Below are 18,890 nucleotides of genomic sequence, written 5' to 3' on the forward strand. Positions count from 1 at the left end.
CCATAAACTACTTATACAAATACTGAATTATTCTACTGGACATGGTAAGTCATAAAATTATTGTGGCAGCAAGCATGAATTTAATAACAAACTTGTTCAGACACGGTTGCATTGAAGAAAAAGATTGTATCTTGTTAACTTCTAACTTTAAGAGTGAAGATGCATAAAGTAAAGAGAAAAAAACACATGAAAGACCAAATACAAACACCTGCTAATCAGCAACCCTGAACAGCTACGTACGTTATGTGTGCAATTGTCAGGACCTCCACCGGATTATCAGCCAGAGGAGGAGGCACTCGAGCACTGGACAAGGATGGATCTGAGTTGATTGCTACAAGATACATGCTACACTACAATAGAAAAGAAATAAGAACGGAAAGAAATGGAGAGCATTGGAAATAAAGTTCAGATTTTGCATAGCTTTACCTCCCATCATCCCTCGCACTGCACTTTATACCAAAGAGCACGTTCCAAGTACGGCTTACAGTGGTTAAACACTGTTTACATGTTAAGCACTCTTAAGTGTAACCTACACATAATCTGGAGTTCTGGAGTACATTGAGTAAGCAAGATTTTATGTCGTCAGCCGGTTGAGCCATTGCTGAAAGCTTTACATCCTAGTCGTTCCTTCTCACTCTTTCCTCTGCTTTGCTAAGCTTGCTTTGTTCTGAACATTCTGAACTTTGAACAATTGCAGGTAGCTTCTGAACTTTGAACACTTGCATAGTTTCAGCCATTTCCCACGTGAAACATTTCAGCTACCTGGGAGTACTATAATCAGTAGCAAACCATTTCCCATGCGGACCATTTCAGCTACCTGCAAAAAAGTTAATGGAAGCCATGTTCTTTAACGCAAAGAAAACTTACTTCCTCCGCTCCACCATCTTCCTCACAAAACAAAATGGAATCCCAACGACACATCAGTTTTGAGCTTCAGGTGCACCGGGCAAACATCTTGCCCTTGCAAATTCACTGTAAAAAAATACAGAGGTGCCAACTCAATCTAGAAACGAAATCCATTATAAGTAGAAGGGGAGTAAGTAAATACCGAGCTTCCTTGCATGGCACCAACAACAAGACTCTTATAGGATCATACCCAATGGAGATCGGCATAACCAGGCTGGCCAACATACAGCCTCAGCAAGTTGGCTTCCTCTTATGTTAATCCACACAAAAATAACATGGCCGTACACCAGTCAAGAGTAAATACATAGAAAAATAAATGCGGGAGAAAGCTTGGGGTTGGTGTCGGGCACATGACCTGTTAGATGCAGCTCGACAATGCGCTTCCACGCATGAGCCGCCTTCTTGCGCGTGTCCGTGAACAGCACCTTCCCGGAGAGCATCATCCTGGTATGTTTGTGGAACGCCGGATAGATTGCAAAGGAATTAAATGTAAGTAGCACACGAACAAAACATATTGCAACCTGATAAAAACATCCCGCATACAGTTTAGAATCAAAAACTTATATTTCCCTCATGTTACAATCCAATCAGGGTCCTTTTATTTGAATGTGGAAATAAACCAGTGACTAAAACATAATCTACCATCTAAGCTTACAGTCATAAACGTGCTAATAGGAATTAGACCATAGCAATCATGTCGAAGGACGTGGATGCCTGATTTATCAATGGAAATAAACATAAATCACATACATGGCAGACTGGATCAAGAAACATTGCAAAAAATAGGTACACTGGGAGCATATCTAGGAAGGTAAAAGCAAGATCTTCTCTTATCCTTGCTTTGGTTGTCCAGAATCGGCTAAAAAAAGGGGGACTATACCTTGTCTCGGCGTCAGAGGAGATTCAGGCAGCGGAGGACGCCGCTCGCTGACGTTTGGATCGATTTTGTTGACCGCTCCATGTTCGCCCTTCGCCGCCGGTCGTGGGGATGGGAGAGAGAGGATGTCTGCAGATCTTATTTTCTCCCTGCAGGGTGAGCCCAAGCCCGAAGGTGTAGCGGCGGCTGGCGGGGGCGTTGCACAGGTTCGCATCCAATCGTCGCACTTGGTGGGCTTCGTGCGGGAGACATGCCTCTGGGCTAAGGTCCAGTTAACCACGTCGCACCGATTTTTTCACGAGAGCAGTCACCCATAGGACAGGTGGCCCACTTAGTGATCGAACGATCAGAATCGATCAGCACACGAGATCTGACGGCCAACATCGTTAAATGCGTGAGACGGCTGGAAAACAGCTCAGTTTTACTGTCCTTAATTAGAGCTGTCCTCGCAATCATCCATGATGAGCTCTTCAAGTTCCTTCACCTCATCTCCGTTTGCTCACGTTGCAACAGAGAACCTCACCAAGGGGAACCAGGTGTTGTGGCTGGCATCCGGGTCGTGTTTTGCACCCTACTATTCAAGAAAGTGTGGAGAGTTACCTATTTCCACCTCTTTGACAAGTCGTATGAAAAGGCATATATGTTTGCGGTTGTTACTTGGGGCAGGATAAACTGCTAAGTGCGGCATCAAATAACTAATGCAAATCTCATGATATTTTTTCACCCTACTACTGTTGTCTGAAATAAATGAAGGTGCCAAAGCATTTAGCATCTTGTGCTAGAATGTGTTCGTTTCTCTTCCGTAGGCTTGTAATAAGAGCTTTGGTCTAATTCATGTAACTGTTATATAGGATTGAACTGATGAGTGACGATGAACTCGGATGGTTTTAATTTTCCGGCACTGGCTCCTTCCGTGTTGCTGGTTCTTAATCTGTGAACGAATGTTCTTAAAACGTGTATAGATTCATTCATATCAAAATAAATATAAAAGAACTAATTCGGGATAGAGTGAGTACGTGGTTTTCACCTGGTATTAAAAACTAGCCCGCAAAGCAAAGGGAGAAAACAGATGCACGCACAACACGGTACTCTAAGGTATGTGCATATGTGAAGGTGATGACACGATAGAGGGCCATGGCCAGAGGAGACACCGTGCATTGAAGCACGGCAAATGCGGTCACCAAATTATTCTGTAACCTTGTAATCAATCACGGTCACGGGGTGCACGTACGGCCATCTCCTGTGCATGCTCTGACCCTACCACGGCATGGCGCCATGCATTACATTGCATTGCATTGCGTTGCATGGTCCAGCTGATTAATTAGTTGATCGGCGCACAGTGGCAACGATGCTGCAGGGCACTGTGCATGTCATGTGTGGCCGCGTGTGTAACGTAGCGTAGCATGTGTGTCGTGGCGATTTGTTAGTTTGTGCTGCCGTCTTTACCCTTTTGCTGTGATGTGCCGTTGTCTATCCTGCTTTTGCTTTGCTGCGCATGCACCGTACGTACATATGTCTGAAGCTGCTGTCGGATCGGCTTGGGTCCGTCCATATATATATCCCTGGTCCTATACATACGGTGCCCCTGATGTGTCGGATCCAAGTTGGCATGGCATTCGGCTCATGCAACGCGAGGTAGCTAGCTGTCCTTGAAGCTGCTGGCCAGTAATTAAGTGCAAGAAGCTAGCTGCGAGGTCAGGACTCAGGGTGGGCCGTGCATGGCAAGCTGATGCGGATGCATATGTGTTGATTAGTTAGACGCGCCACCACAAGTCATCATGCACGCAGGGCACGTGCCGATGGAATGGAAGCAATGGCCTTTGCATACATTTGTATCCTGCACATTTGGTCACCGGTGGCTGCGCGCTGATGTAAATCCGAACCCTCAAATATCCGTGGACACGGCCGGTCAATCACCGGGCGTACCGGTTTTGAACACCTATTTTTTTCTTCCGCGCAGCCGCACTCCTTATACTTTTCCTTATATGTCCGATCACTTACACGTGATTGGTAAAAAAAAAAAGAAGAAAATAAAGAATAAAAAAATTGGTCCGATGCGAGATCGCGTCCTAGGGAAAAGGAATCGGCTTCGCCATACATTATTTTTTCGCGAATATGCAAATCAGGCATATCTTTTCGTTGATAGAAGGAATAGAATGAGTACATCAAAGAATACAACACATGACACGAACGCACGCACGCGTGAACATGATGTCTGGAGTAGAGAGACACGGGATGCCTAGGCACCCTTTATGACCGGTAAAATCTAAAGAAAAAAAATCTGAAACTTTGCAGCATCAAAGATGATCAAAATTTACACGTGTTTGCAAGTTTTCATGCCAAAAAACTATTCGTGGAGATCTGCACACCAAAAAGATTTCGCTGCTTCAAGTTTTTAGCATTTTTAGCACTGAAATCTGAAACTCGTTTATACACCTTTTTCTATACGATATTTTGGCATGAAAACTTGTAAAAACCTACAAAGTTTGATCATCTCTGATGCTGGGAAGTTTTAGATTTTTTTGATTTTGTTTTCAATTTTTTTACTGTTCATCAAGGGTGCCCAGACATCCGGGGGCTATCACACCTTTCTCAGTCGAATACCCGAATTTTGATTTCTAGATTATACACTTAGGCTCAATTTGCCGAGGCTCTACAAAAGTTCTGGCTCCGCTCCGCTCCGCTCGATCTACATGTGTGACTCGTCGGGGTTTGTTTGTGCCATCGTCGGGATTTGTTTGATTTGTAGATTATACACTTAGCTCAACTTGTCCAGGCTCAACTTGCCCAGGCATGCATGGGCGACTCGTCGGGATTTGTTTGTGTCATCGTCGCGCCATCTGCTGCATATATCCCTCGCGCCGTTGGGTCGTCCATCTGGCTGCACCCCTGAAATCTCGTATCCAGACCAGCATAGCTCCGCTCCAATACACGGCATTGGAGGCGAGCCCTAGCTAGCAGGTCATGGTCGAGCTAGTGATCAACCCACGTACACTTGACTGATCAACGATCCTAGCTAGCACACGCATATGCGTGCCGATTAGTTATGCTTGCACCGGTAGCATTAGTTTGCCACCAAACCCACCATAAAACTTCATTCATTCATGCATTCTCGTCGGTCTGCTCGACAAGAAATTGTCAATTTTCCGACAGAATAGTCATCAAGTTCCCATCTATCTATATGCCAGTCAAGTAGAACAGTTCTGCTATGTCTCAATCAATGCTATATGCCTTTAATCTTGCATGAAAATCCGTATAATTTTTTCCTTTTCAATTATTCTCTTTCGTTCTTATATACTCCGTACTATGTCACTTTCTAAGACTTGGTTTAATTTCAGTCGACTGATACGTAGTCACGTCCTAACTAAATATGGTTTTGGTCATTTTGCCAGAGCTATTCGGTCGAGATCCAATAGCTAAGAGTTTATCTTCCTTGTACTTCAGTGGTACTATTTCTCTTCCTCCTTGAGGCAACTTCTAGTATTGGCCTAACCGCCAAGTATGGTGGCGACAAGAAAGGCTGCATCGCCACCCTGCCATGCCCAAGCATGTCGTCGCCGTCAGTCGTAATGGGGTCGAAGGAGCTAGCTGTCTGATCGAGCTCCTAGGTCTACGAGTTCATCGTCCTCCTTCCATCAAGGGCACTGTTCATAGTCGTCCTTCAGTCACCTTCCTGCCTTGCCCTAACCAGCTGTTGTGGTAGCGGCAACCGAGGCTGACTCGCCACCCTCCCATCCCCGAGCCAGCCGTCGTTGTCGGCCACCCCTCTAACCCCTACCTCTTCCCAGTGTCGACGTCCCCTACACCTAGCACTCAAAGCCATCAAGCGGACTAGTGCCCTCCGATGACAATGTGGCCAGCTGGGTGTCACGCCATCTTCTCCCGCTTGTTTGCGGCTCGCCCTTGCCGGGATGCCATTACCGTCTATGACCTACCTATGACCTACCTGTCTCATGCTTGGGGCTTCGCTCTTCTTACGCAAAATCGGCCGATGAGGTTTTACCTTTCAAGGTCGGCATACTGCCTGCATTTCATCGGATCGAAGGAGGAACACTTCGGGGAAGTTATATGGGAGGCATGGGTTCGCAGGAAGCCTGGGGATATTAGTGTGGCTGCAACGTCAAGATCGTCCGTGGTGCGACGACCTCCTCCAGCGCCGTGGTTGGGAGAACAACTATTACTTTCAGTTCTGCCTACACAATTTGAAATGTTCATGGCATCTCTTCTAGCGTCGCAACTTCTCTCGCTCAATGTGGAATAAGATAGCACTATGACACGGTTGCTCTTCTCTCAACCACAATACATGGTCAGAAGGTACAAACCCTATGGAGATATTGACTACTACCATTGGAGCTACACAACGAGGGCACAAAAAGGTATCAAGTCAATTGATATGTTAACACTTTGGGAATTATGGCAAGGGAGAAGGCAAAATTTAACATGTTCCCTCTTACCCACTTGTTTTACATTCGAGGGTTTGGATATATAATCCGGACGTTTGAAATGAATTTGAAGGGTCCGGCAATAGATGATATGACAGATCAATTTCATTCGAGGGCACGGCCGACTGTGGTAAATGGGCCGTAGGGGTTGAAAGTAACGGTTCGGCTGCTCCTTGTCTTTGGGCCAGCGGCATAAGTAGGCCCACCAGGCCCACCCTATCTCTGCCCTGTCTGTATGGGGTCGCATGCGTCGTCTTCTTCTCCCGTTACGTAACAAAAAGAGAGAAATAAATCCGTCATCACGTTCCTCACGTGTAAATCTGGTCCTCAATGAGTGATTTCGGAAATAAAGACAAATAAAAATCATCACGTGCATCTCGACGCTAATCAGTCTCTAATGACGGCAAATGGATGAGCCAACTTGATTGCTAGTTGCAGCATGCAGAACTAATCATGAACGTGTCTGGGCTCATCGCATGCATGATTACTCCTCGTAGGCCCTGCCTGCTGTGATGGTGTCTGACAGTTGCTCCGAGCCTCCGAGACACGCATGCATGCTTGCAGATCTTCATGCACGTATAAAGAGAATGAAAAGAAATAGTAGTACTAATCCTCCTGCGTTGGAGAATTCGCAGACTGCCATTTTCTTCTCTTGCTGGACACCATATCCATCTCCATGGAGCATTAATTGGACGCGCTCGCAGACTACCATTTTGTATTGTGATTCCAACAGCACGGCCCGTACTGCACGAGTAGCTAGGTCTACGAGTTCATCGCACTCCTTCCATCGACGGCATCGTTCATAGTCATCCTTCAGTCACCTTCCTACGTACCTGCTGTGGTGGCGTCAACCGAGGCTGATTCGCCACCCTGCCATCCCCGAACCAGCCGTCGTTGTCGGCCACCCCTCTAACCCCTACCTCTTCCTAGTGTCGACGTCCCCTACACCTAGCACTCGAACCCATCAAGCCGACTAGTGCCCTCCGATGACAACAAGGCCAGCTGAGTGTCACGCCATCTTCTCCCGCTTGTTCGCGGCTCGCCCTTGCCGGGATGCCATTACCGTCTATGGCCTACCTGTCTCATGCTTGGGGCTTCGCTCTTCTTACGCAAAATCGGCTGACGAGGTTTTGTTTTCCACGCAACCAAGGGATAGTGTGAAATTTAAATGGGTGAATATATTTCGAGGTCGGCATACTGCCTGCAGTTCATGTGATCGAAGGAGGAACACTTCGGGGAAGTTATATGGGAAGCATGGGCTCCCGGAAAGCCTGGGATATTAGTGGTGCGACGACCTCCTCCAGCGCCGTGGTTGGAAGATTTGAAATGTTCGGAGCATCTCTTCTAGTGCCGCAACTTCTCTGGCTTAATGTGGAACAAGATGGCACTATGACACAGTTGCTCTTCTCTCAGCCACAATAGGTGGTCAGAAGGTACAAACCCTATGGAGATATTGACTACTATCATTGAAGCTACACAACGAGGGCAAAAAGAGGTATCAAGTCAATTGCTATGTTAACACTTTGGGAATTATGGCACTGGAGAAGGCAAAATTTAACATGTTACCTCTTACCCACTTGTTTTACATTCAATTGTCCGGCTACGCAATCCGGACGTTTGAGACGGTTTGAAGAGTCCGGCTATAAATGATGTGACAGATCAATTTCATTCGAGGGCACGGCCGACTGTCGTAGATGGGCCGTAGGGGTTGAAAGTAACGGGTCGGGCACCGCTTGTCTTTGGGCCAGCGGCATCGCTACGTAGGCCCACCCTATCGCTGCCCTGTCTGTATGGGGTCGCATGTGTCGTCTCCTTGTCCCGTTCCGTAACAAAAAGGAAGATATAAATCTGTCGTCACGTTCCTCAATTATATCCTCAATGAGTGATTTCACAAAAAAAAAAACATCACGTGCATTTCGACGCTAAGCAGTCTCTAGTGACCCTGTACGGCGAATGGATGAGCCCACGTTCATGTGTTGTGCGTGGAGCCCTCGCGCAGAGCTGAGCCGAGGCCCGTGGATGGGGGCCGGCGGCGTCGGGTTTTGTTCGTTCCGGCGTCCGGCTCTGCTCTGCGCTGCCGGACGCCTTGTTGTGCACAGGACATGGATGTCTCATCGGGTCCAAGCATACACCCGTGCCGGCGTGTGCACGGTGCAGTCCTGAATTGTTGGATCCAGTCGAGTACATAACTCCCATGCCTTGCAGGAGGTGCAGCGCCCTAGCTAGTTTTCATGCTACTGCTATAGGTGTGGGTCGGCAGCAGCTAGAACACAAGGACGCCTACCTTGTCAATCTGGCCAGGGCTGCAGATACGATCCAAGTGGAAGAGCGTGTCCTGTATACCCTGTGTACCGTCCGTTACCGCGAGACATGCACTCGCTCATGGACATGGACGCACATCTCGCATCAACTATTCATTCTCGAAAAGCCAACTCGGATGATGACTAGAAAATGGTGCACGAGGTGCAAAGACAGTTGAGCTGAAAACACGTTGAAAGACACAAGTAGATAGCTAACCAGCTGGCCATGAACAGTTAAACGAATAGTACGGCCCTATTTGTTTCAGAAGTCCCAGGACTTTTTTTAGTCCCAACTAAAAAGTCTCTAGTTTCCTACCCGTTTGTTTCTATGGACTAAACAGGGATTAGGGATCATTAAATGACATGTAAAAAGACCATGTTACCCCAGGAGTACTAGAAGTTATTAAATGACATGCTAAAAGTAGGGGTGCTGTTGGAAAAAGTGCCAAAATTTTTCTAAAAAGACCCTTTCATAGGGACTTTTTCCCTTAGTCCCAAATACCCCTTTTGGTCCATAAAAGTCACTCCTGTTTGTTTTATATGGGACTAAAAGGGACTTTTTTTAGTGCCTACACCAAAAGGTCTCTGGAAACAAACACCCCCTACTAATACCAGTCAAGCATCAGCATGGAATCGGTACAGCAATACAGTAGGGGCATCTTCAATGGTTGTAAGATAGTTGTTGGTAATTTTGACACATAGGATTTTTGATAATGTGTCATTGCAATAGATGAAGAAAGAGAACAAGGTTGTATGTAAATTAACCAACATCCTTGCACAAGCTTCAATATAGAATGAGAAAGCACCTTATTTATTACCTCACATCTTATTGGACAAACTAGATACAACCCATTGAAATAGTTGTATGTTAAAGTGTTGACTGATGACATGACATATATTATCAACAAGCTAACCAATAAATTGTTGGAGATGCCCTAACAGATCACGCAGCCACCTCCAGGGCTACTAGCATGACAGGGAAACAAAAGAACGATTAATTGACACTGAGTCGCGGGGCCCCAGCCCCCAGGGCATGGCGTGGTCGGGTCAACTTAAATGGGGGCCGTATGATGCTGCTGCTACGGGCTGACGGCCCCACTGCCCTCCTCCTTCTTCACGTCCCTCTCTCTTGACGTTAATATGTCTAATATACCCTGTATATAATATTATCCCTTAAAATACGTTTAATAAAACAGCACAAAATATAAAAACAATTGTTTTCATACGTCTAGTAGACCCTGTATATATAATAGCATGCCTTGCACTCCCACCTCCGTTGGATCCCCCCTACTCCCCCTTTTTATCTCTTCTCTTGATTTCCCATAGCCATGGACTCTTGCATGCGGCGCGGCAGCCATGCATGGGTGCAGCACGGTTTACATATCTTCCACGTACAATGAACGCTGAAACATAAAATGTTTTCTTCTCATGACCTCCAACCCGAGATGTGGTCGCTTGCTTTGAGTAGAGGTACTGAGGTAGAATGGGCTTTGCTAGACCTACTAAAACTAACGCACAGTTTTTACATAATTGAAAGTGTAAAGACTCACTTGGGATTGGATTAAAAGGGATGGGGGGCCCACACCCATGAAAATCAGGGAGACAACAGGATTAGTTATAAATGTTACGCAAGATTTAATAGATGAATTACGAAGGTCTAGCATTTTTGGTGCATAAATAGGCACCAGGGACTAATTTGCATCCTTTTGGATGGTCAGCGTTCATGCAATAGCCTAGAGATAGGACGGGCTCGCAGCAGACTGCCCAGCACGGCCCGTACTGCACGAGTAGCTCCTGCAGCGCAATCGTGTGCCTACCATCAGTACTAGCTCAGCTACACGGAGACAGTGCATGCCTAGGTTGGAGTACACGATGAAGATGCAATGCAACGTAGGTAGGGGTCAGGCGAAGCCAGTGAAGCGGCACGGATGCAAGCATGGCGAGCGAGGAGACACATTTCTTCAAAGCAGCGGTCACCAAATACTCCGTATTTTGTCAGCTTGCATGGGGCGACATCAATCATGGGTTGCATTGCACGAGCCGCGTCGGCCATGCGATTGCAATATATGCATGCTCCCGCCATGCCAGGACAATGCATGCATTGACTATGTCATTTACTCCGTCCGAGTCTTAAATACAACTTATTTTAAAGATTTCATTAAAAAATTACGAAGCAGAATGTGTGAATCTACAATTGAAGTGTTGTTGTAGACTAATTTTGTCAAACCAAAGTGTGGCAAGTCACAAAGTGTGGCTGAAAAAACTAACGCCAAAACTTTTGCAAAAGTTGGCAAAAAAATTGACTCTATAACAAATGGGTCACAGCGACAATAAAGTGTGGAAGCCAAAGTGTGGCAAAAACAAAACATATGTCAACTAAACTGTTGCTGTCAAATTTTGACTTGACAAAGTATGGCTCGGAACCAAACAGATCCTAAAGTATGTATACATACATTCGTACGTAGTCTTATAGTAAAAAAATCTAAAATAACTTATATTAAGAAACGGAGGGGTACTTGATGCGTCCATGTGTTGTACCGTAGAGCCATGGCACAGAGCTGCGTCGAGCCGAGGCCCGTGTATGGGTGCCGGCGACGTCGGGTTTTGTTCGTTCCGGCGTCCGGCTTTGCTCTCCGCTGATGGACGGCTGGTTGTGCATAGGACATAGTTGTCTCGTCAGGTCAAGGCATGCATGCCTACACCCGTGCCAGCGTGTGTGTGCACGGTGCACTGCGCTTGCTGCATCCAGAATTATTGGATCCAGTGGAGTACGTACATAGCTTCCATGGATTTGCTGGAGGTGCAGTGTCCTAGCTAGTTTTCATGCTGCAGCATGCTTCTGTGCTGCTATAGGTTTGGGTCGGCTGCACATAGAACACAACAACGCGTAGCTTGTCAATCTGGCATGGCCGGGGCTACAGATACGATGCATTGGAGGAGTATACTGTATCACCCTGTCCACCGTCGGCTACCGCGAGACATGCACTCACTCATGAACATGGAGGCACATCTCACATCAACTATTCATGCTAAAAAGACAACTCGGATGATGAAGACTAGGAAGCGTAGTGCAAAAACATGCACTCATGGACACACATCTCGCATCAACAATTCATTCTAGAAACGTGGTGCAAAAACAGCAGAGCTGAAGAAAACACGTCGATAGACATTGCTAGCCAACTTGCCATGAACAGTTTGACGAATAGTACTAGCTAGTAACATCAGCATGCAATCGGTGCAGCAGTATAGTACCAGGTGAATTGACAGGGAAACAAATGAACGATGAATTGACACTGAGTCGGGGGGCGAAAATCCTACACATGTTTACTTAATCTTTCAATTAATCTTAACATCCTTTCCTGATTTTCATCGGGGTGGGGCCCCTTCCTTTCCCCCAACTCCAATCTTAGACACTAGTGGAAAACGGGCCTTTGGCCTGTACCCTTTAGTCCCGGCCTCCCTCTGGGCCGGGACTAAAGGCCCGGCCACGTCGCCCCAAATCGCAATGCCGCCCACGAGGCTTTGGTCCCGACCCGTAAAGAGCCTTTAGTCCCGGTTTGTGTCTCAAACCGGGACTAAAGGGCTACGCGGTGTGCAGCCCACATGTGCGCCACCTTTAGTCCCGGTTTGTGTCTCAAGCCGGGACTAAAGTCCTATGCCTATATATAACACAACCCCCCTTTTCCCTCTTCCTTGCATTTTTCTTGAATAGAAGAGTGTGGTGTGTGCTAGCTCTCCATTTTTTTATGCACTAGAGGTGTTTGTTGAAATGTGTGTTAGAGCGATGCCGCTTCAGTTCACCGAACACAACTACGATATGAGATGCCCGAGCCACGCTTAAACCTCTTCCTCTTTATTTCTACTTATTCTAAAAGGTTAGCAACTATATTTCCTCGTTTAGACCGTGCGGTACTAATTTTTAGGATCGTGATTGTATTTGATATACTGTCGTATAACGCAGATGAGCCATCCATGGATGTACGGTGATCGACCCACAACTGCTTACAGAGAAGGCGTGCATTCTTTTCGAGATGCAGCCGATGCGAACAAGCATGGTGGTGGCTATATGTTTTGCCCATGTGTTGAATGTCGGAATGAGAAGGATTACACTTCCTCGAGAGTCATTCAGAGCCACCTGCTTCGGTCCGGCTTTATGTCGGGCTATAATGTTTGGACCAAGCACGGAGAAAGAGGGGTTATGATGGAAGACGACGATGAAGAAGAAGAGAACGATGATGACAACTACCGATCTATGTTCCCTGAGTATGCTGATACCGCAATGGAAGACAATGAAGAAGAAGATCAGGATGAAGAACGGGAACCAGATGAGTCCGCTGATGATCTTGGCCGGGTCATTTCTGATGCACGGCGAGGTTGCGACACAGAAAAGGAGAGGTTGCAGTTCGAGCAGATGTTACAGGACCACAACAAATTATTGTACGCAACTTGTGAAGATGGCCAGAAGAAGCTGGGTAGCACACAGGAATTGCTGAAGTGGAAGGCAGAGACCGGTGTGAGTGACTCGTCATTCGAAAAGTTGTTGGTACTGATGAAGAAGATGCTTCCAAGAAAGAACGAATTGCCCGCCAGCACGTACGAAGCAAAGAAGCTTGTCTGCCCTCTAGGATTAGACGTGCAGAAGATACATGCATGCCCTAATGACTGCATCCTCTACCGCGGTGAGAAGTACGAGAATATGGATAAATGCCCGGTATGCACTGCATTGCGGTATAAGATCAGAAAAGATGACCCTGGTGATATTGAGGGCGAGCCACCCAGGAAGAGGGTTCCTGCCAAGGTGATGTGGTATGCTCCTATAATACCACGGTTGAAACATCTGTTTAGAAACAAAGATCATGCGAAGTTGTTGCGATGGCACATGGAAGATCGTATGAAAGACGATAAGTTGAGGCACACCGCTGATAGTCGGCAGTGGAGAAGAATCGAGAGAGAGTTCCCGAGATTTGCAGCTGACGCAAGGAACTTATGGTTAGGTCTCAGTACAGATGGCATGAATCCTTTTGGGGAGCAGAGTTGCAGTCACAGCACCTGGCCCGTTACTCTATGTATCTATGCCTTAGACGTCACACTAGGTCTCGGACGTCACACAACGTACTATCGGTCGCCACACGGTGTAGTGTGACGACTAAGACAAATGCGTCTAAAAAAAGGGTCAACTGGATGAGAAGTTTTCACGGACAGTTCCTTTTGTGAATTAGTTTTTCTTTTGGATCATTGTTTTTTCATTTTGCCTCAAATATATCGCTTACGGATATGAGATTTTATTACTAACATGGATGCATAGCGTGTAGTTAATTATGTTAGTACGTACTAGTAAAAGTGCCCGTGCGTTGCATCGGGTTAGATAGTCAATTTTTGGATCATGATTTTTGTATTTGAAAAGTCCGTGCCTCCCTTCCCCTCCTCTCACGCCCCCCGTCAAAATCTACTTAAACTCCGCACCGTCATTGAAGTGCTAGTAGATATGTAAACATACAACAATCTATTATAGCAACTAATACCTATAATATCTTATAGTAGGAATATTATGGTTGGGGGAGTGGGATCCAGGAGAGCGACGAACACGGGAGATACCTTGCGACAAGTAGGAGGCGCTCGCTGTCGAGGAGGCTGGACACTGTCGTCGGCGGGCTGCGGGATGGACGTCGACGGGCAGCTCATCCCTTCTCCGTGCATGGTCAACGAGTAGTTGCGGCTTTATTAATTTTTTCAGAAAACATGACTGTATTCGTATATAAAAACAGACACACGGACATATGAAAACGAAATGATCGAAAGAGTTGCTCATAAATATAATGAATTGTGCAATGCCTATATTTTTTTCTCTGACTCACAATTCCTTCCATCCTTACATTCCGTAATAATTTCTCGTATCAATCCTCCCTTTAATAGGGGCAATTCATTTTATAGCCTGCAATTTTCTTTCACGCGAGACGTATGCAACATCATGCACCTTCTAGCCAGTTTGTTACCTTGATTACTCGCGGATATATTTAAACCGATCTGATTAAATATACGGAAAGATGTGGTACTATTTATTTTTTGTGCTATATGCCGGTCACAACATTTTCTCAAGTAGATAATGATAAGTTAGTAGAAATCCAGGTTTAACTTGCTTACTCAAGCAAGATATAACAAAATAAAAGGAAGGAGAAATATTCCCGTGTGGCAGAAGCAAGACATTATGGAGTTCAACATCACCATAATATTATCATAAGGCAGCATCAGGTTCAATGCTATTTATGTACACATCATTATTGAAGATCAAGAAATCTTATCATTTCATTAGAAATGATAGCTATTTTTTATCCATATGGTACATGCAGTTAGAGCTATAAATAAGAACATAGCTCCATGCTCAGTACTTTTCACATTGAAGGTAATCTTCATAATGCCAATACAATAATACTTGAAAAAAAATCACAGAACATTTATCTCCTAAGAGCATAGACCGTGACTACATGCCGAACCAAATGCCAATTTCTTGAATCAACATATCACTGAAAATTCATGTCCGCTAACATCATAGCATGACCACACCAAGATATAGTGGTAGTGAATTAACTTATTTACACTGATTTTATACGGTATAGTAGTAAACTATATTATATATAGATACATGGATAGATAGCTCCGTCCAGAGGCCTTGTCTTCCAAATTGCTTGCAGCAACCCACTTGTTTTAGCGTAAACACCTGGTGATGCAAACAGTGATATAAAAGAAATGATAGTAACATATAGTCGTTATGCGCCCAAAATAATAATGGTTCAGTAAAAACATCAAGATACATCACATCTCTTTGCAATATCACAATGGTCATACCAATCTATGGCATACCGTGCGTGTTTAAAAGTTATAACAAAACACAATAGAAGTACACTTGATCACATCTCTTTGCACATATCACAATGGGCATACCAATCTATGTCCGGAGGCGAGGATGGTGACGGCGCTAGTCGTGGATGGGTCAGAGTCAAGAATGGTCGAAGATAAAGTGTCCTTTCTCCCTGTTCGATTCATCACTTCCTACTTGAAAAAAGAAACAGAGCATCATAGTTAAATAATAACATAATACTTAGTAACCATCAGCACCTCACTTCCTACTTTAAGCTATGCTAGGTCATGGATTTTATAAAAACTAAATATATAAACATTGGTTACCAGGTCATGGATCATGCACAGAGAAATGATCCTCCCTGAAACCGATACAAAACGGCAGTTTCACTCATCTCGTCCGAATAATGAACAGTATACATTTATGCACGAAGAAACAGTTTTTTTGGCTACCAACGGATTAATCAAAGTAAATAAAGCATTTTTTCGAGTAAGCACCAAAAAAAACTTTGGATATACACAATCAAATAGTACACATGGAACCATAAGATTTCCTGGGTACAACACACCCAAAAGAAATTGGCTAATGAGAAGTTGCTTCCTATATTTTAAACGTGGGCACAAAAGAAACCATTCATCATACATTCTGAATCTGATTCCAATGTGCATAAGAAATGCATGCCTTGCCATCAATCAAATTCTTTAGTCACATTAGTTCCTTTGAAAGAGCATATACATTTGAGTTAGTTTTAGCTATTCAATGCTTGAACAAATAGTGGCTAGCACTATTAATCGATACATAACATAATCAAAGCTTAAGTGCAAATTAAGTCTGCAGGGACATAGTACTTTCAAAATCGTTGTACATGCCAAATTGGTGAATGGTATTCAACACAAAGTTCGATACACGAATTGGTCAATGCATGCATGAAAATAAGGTTTAGTGCTGCGATAACTTACGTGACATAGCCATTGTTGTCGATATCTGCAGCGAGAAACTCTGACACGGTCATGTCTCTAGACAGGACCCAGTTGGCCATTGCACGGTGCCTCTTGTCGATCCTCATCTCCGCCAAGTAGAGGAATGCCCGTGCCACGGCTAGCGTGGACACAAGAAGCCATGGAGAGGCAAAAAGGCGTCCATGCAGTGTCTTGAACACGTGTTCGCCATACCCGACCATGGTCACCGACATCACTGCAAGGTAAACGACATCAAGCCAGCCCATGCTCTCCACCTTCCTGAGCAAGGTGGTCCCAACGCCGACGCAGATGGCCACCACACCAAGGGCGAGGGTGACCTTCATGCGGACGCGCATTCGGCCCTTCTTGATGTCAAAGATGTAGTTGTGCCTGTGCTTGCGTGCAGAGCGGGGATTCTTGATTGCGGTGATGAGGAGGTGCTCCTGGAGGTCGAGCACATAGGACACCATGCCGGAGAGTGGGACGTCGACGAAGCCGAAGCCGATGAGGACGAAGGATATGGCGAAGAGCTTGGCGGCAGGGCTGGCCGGGGTGATGTCCCCGTAGCCGATTGTGCAGAGCGTCACGATGCAGAAGTAGAGGGCGTCGACGATGGGGTGGGTGGGCCCGTTGGAGGAGGTGAAGTTGGCCGGGAAGGCGGCGTAGAAGGTGACGCCGAGGGCGAGGTAGGCGAGCAAGAAGAGGAAGGCGCGCAACACGATGACCGGCCTCCGCGGCGGCGGTGGCGGGTTGTGGTGGTCGGCCTCGGCGGAGGCGGCGAGGACGGCGACGCTGAGCGGCGCCATGGCGGGCACGGTGCGGGAGCGGTGGAGGTTGGTGCGGCCGCTGATGAGATTGTAGAGCGAGGGCGTGGTGGGCTGGGGCGGGGCCTCCTCGTCGGAGGAAGGGGAGGAGGAGCAGGACGGGTGGTCGTAGTCGCGGAACGGGTCCGCGTGGCCGACGGAGATGCGGCAGTAGTGGTGGTGCCCCGATGGCGGGGAAGGGGGAGGGGGCGGGGGTGGCGGCGGCGGCGGGTGTTGGGGCCTGAAGATGAGGCGGTCCTTGTAGGAGGAGGCCGGGGAGGGGGGCGGCGCGGCGTCGAAGTTGGAGACCGGCGCGTGCTATGGCAACGGGTGGAACGGCTGCGGCGCCGTGGTGGGGAGCAGCGGGTCCGTGTCCATGGCCGGAGACCACCGACCGGGGCCGGGCGGGGGGTTTCTTGGTTGGATTCTTGATGAGTACCCTCGGGGATTCCTCGATGCGGCCCGAGATTCGTCGGGATTTTGAGCGAGGCGCGACTCGGGTTCTTATCCTCGGGGTCGCCGGTGGGGATGAGGTGATTGAAGGTCGAAGGAGGAGGAGGAGGAGGAGGGACGCCCCCACAGCCTCGCCTCGCCGGCGAGAAGGCCCGCGCGGGACGTGGAAGGAGGTGGCGGCGGGATGGGATCGCGATGGGATCGGTGGTGACGAAGGTGTAGTTGGGTTTTTCTTTCTCTGATACATACCGTTTCTGGCTGATTTGGGGACTGCGGGTTAATTACCCGAAATGACAGGGACTTTTTCGCAAAAACGCCGCAATGGACGACAGAAGCGCTCCGCGCTTTATTATTAGAAGAGATGATCGATTTTATCATGAACTTAACTTGTGTGCGATGGCGGACCATGCAATTCTACACCAGAACGGATGGCATGGGGATGACACACGCACACAGAGGTGTGGAAAGAACGAGGGAGAGCCAAATTCACTGTTTTGACCTTTACCCAAAAAAAATTCAAATGAGATCAAATAGGGGTTAACTTTAATAAAAAAGATTTTAAAACAGCGAATTTTGTCACGAGGGAGCGAATCCATCATCAGGCGTCTCGTCGGACGTGACCCCCGTAGCCTATAGTGTATAGGCGTGCGCCCTGGAAAAATAGTCATCGGGCCGGACCGACTGCGCTGTTCAAATTCAATGCACTGAAATCATTCTCTGAAGAAAATGAGTGAATGCACGGACAAGCTAGGCTCCGAGGCAGGCAGAGGCTTGGCCGGCCACATTTCACCTCATCACGGCCAAGTGGCACGCTCATCCTCCACACGTCCTAGGTGCGTGCGTGCATGCCAAACAAAACGTACCAGTGGGACAAAAACAAACACAAATACTCCCTCTGTTCCTAAATATAAGTCTTTTAATTTTTTTTACTAAAAAACTATATACGAATGTATTAGATATACATTAAAATGTAGATTAATTAATTTTGCTCCGTGTGTAGTCCCCTAATGAAATATCTAAAACGACTTATATTTAGGAACGGAGGGAGTATAAGTCTTTTAAGAGATTTTAATAGGAGTCTACATATGAAATAAAATGAATGAATTTATATTTTAAAATATGTCTATATACATCCGTATGTAGTCTACTGGTGAAATGACTAAAAAGACTTACATGTTTAGGAACGGAGGGGTAGTAATCTAGGATCAAGTTCAAATGCATCCCAGGTAATACAAAAAAAAAACATTGAATTAGCACAATCCAACAAAGAAAAACATCAACATCGACATCTGCC

General features: G+C 46.4%; 1 pseudogene; it reads right to left on the bottom strand.

The window, feature by feature from the left end:
* Positions 1-215: 215 nt before the first annotated feature.
* On the bottom strand, positions 216-17,590 carry LOC123404859 (annotated as a pseudogene).
* Positions 17,591-18,890: the final 1,300 nt, after the last annotated feature.

This window comes from Hordeum vulgare, chromosome 6H (genome assembly GCF_904849725.1).
Source record: "Hordeum vulgare subsp. vulgare chromosome 6H, MorexV3_pseudomolecules_assembly, whole genome shotgun sequence".
NCBI lineage: Eukaryota > Viridiplantae > Streptophyta > Magnoliopsida > Poales > Poaceae > Hordeum > Hordeum vulgare.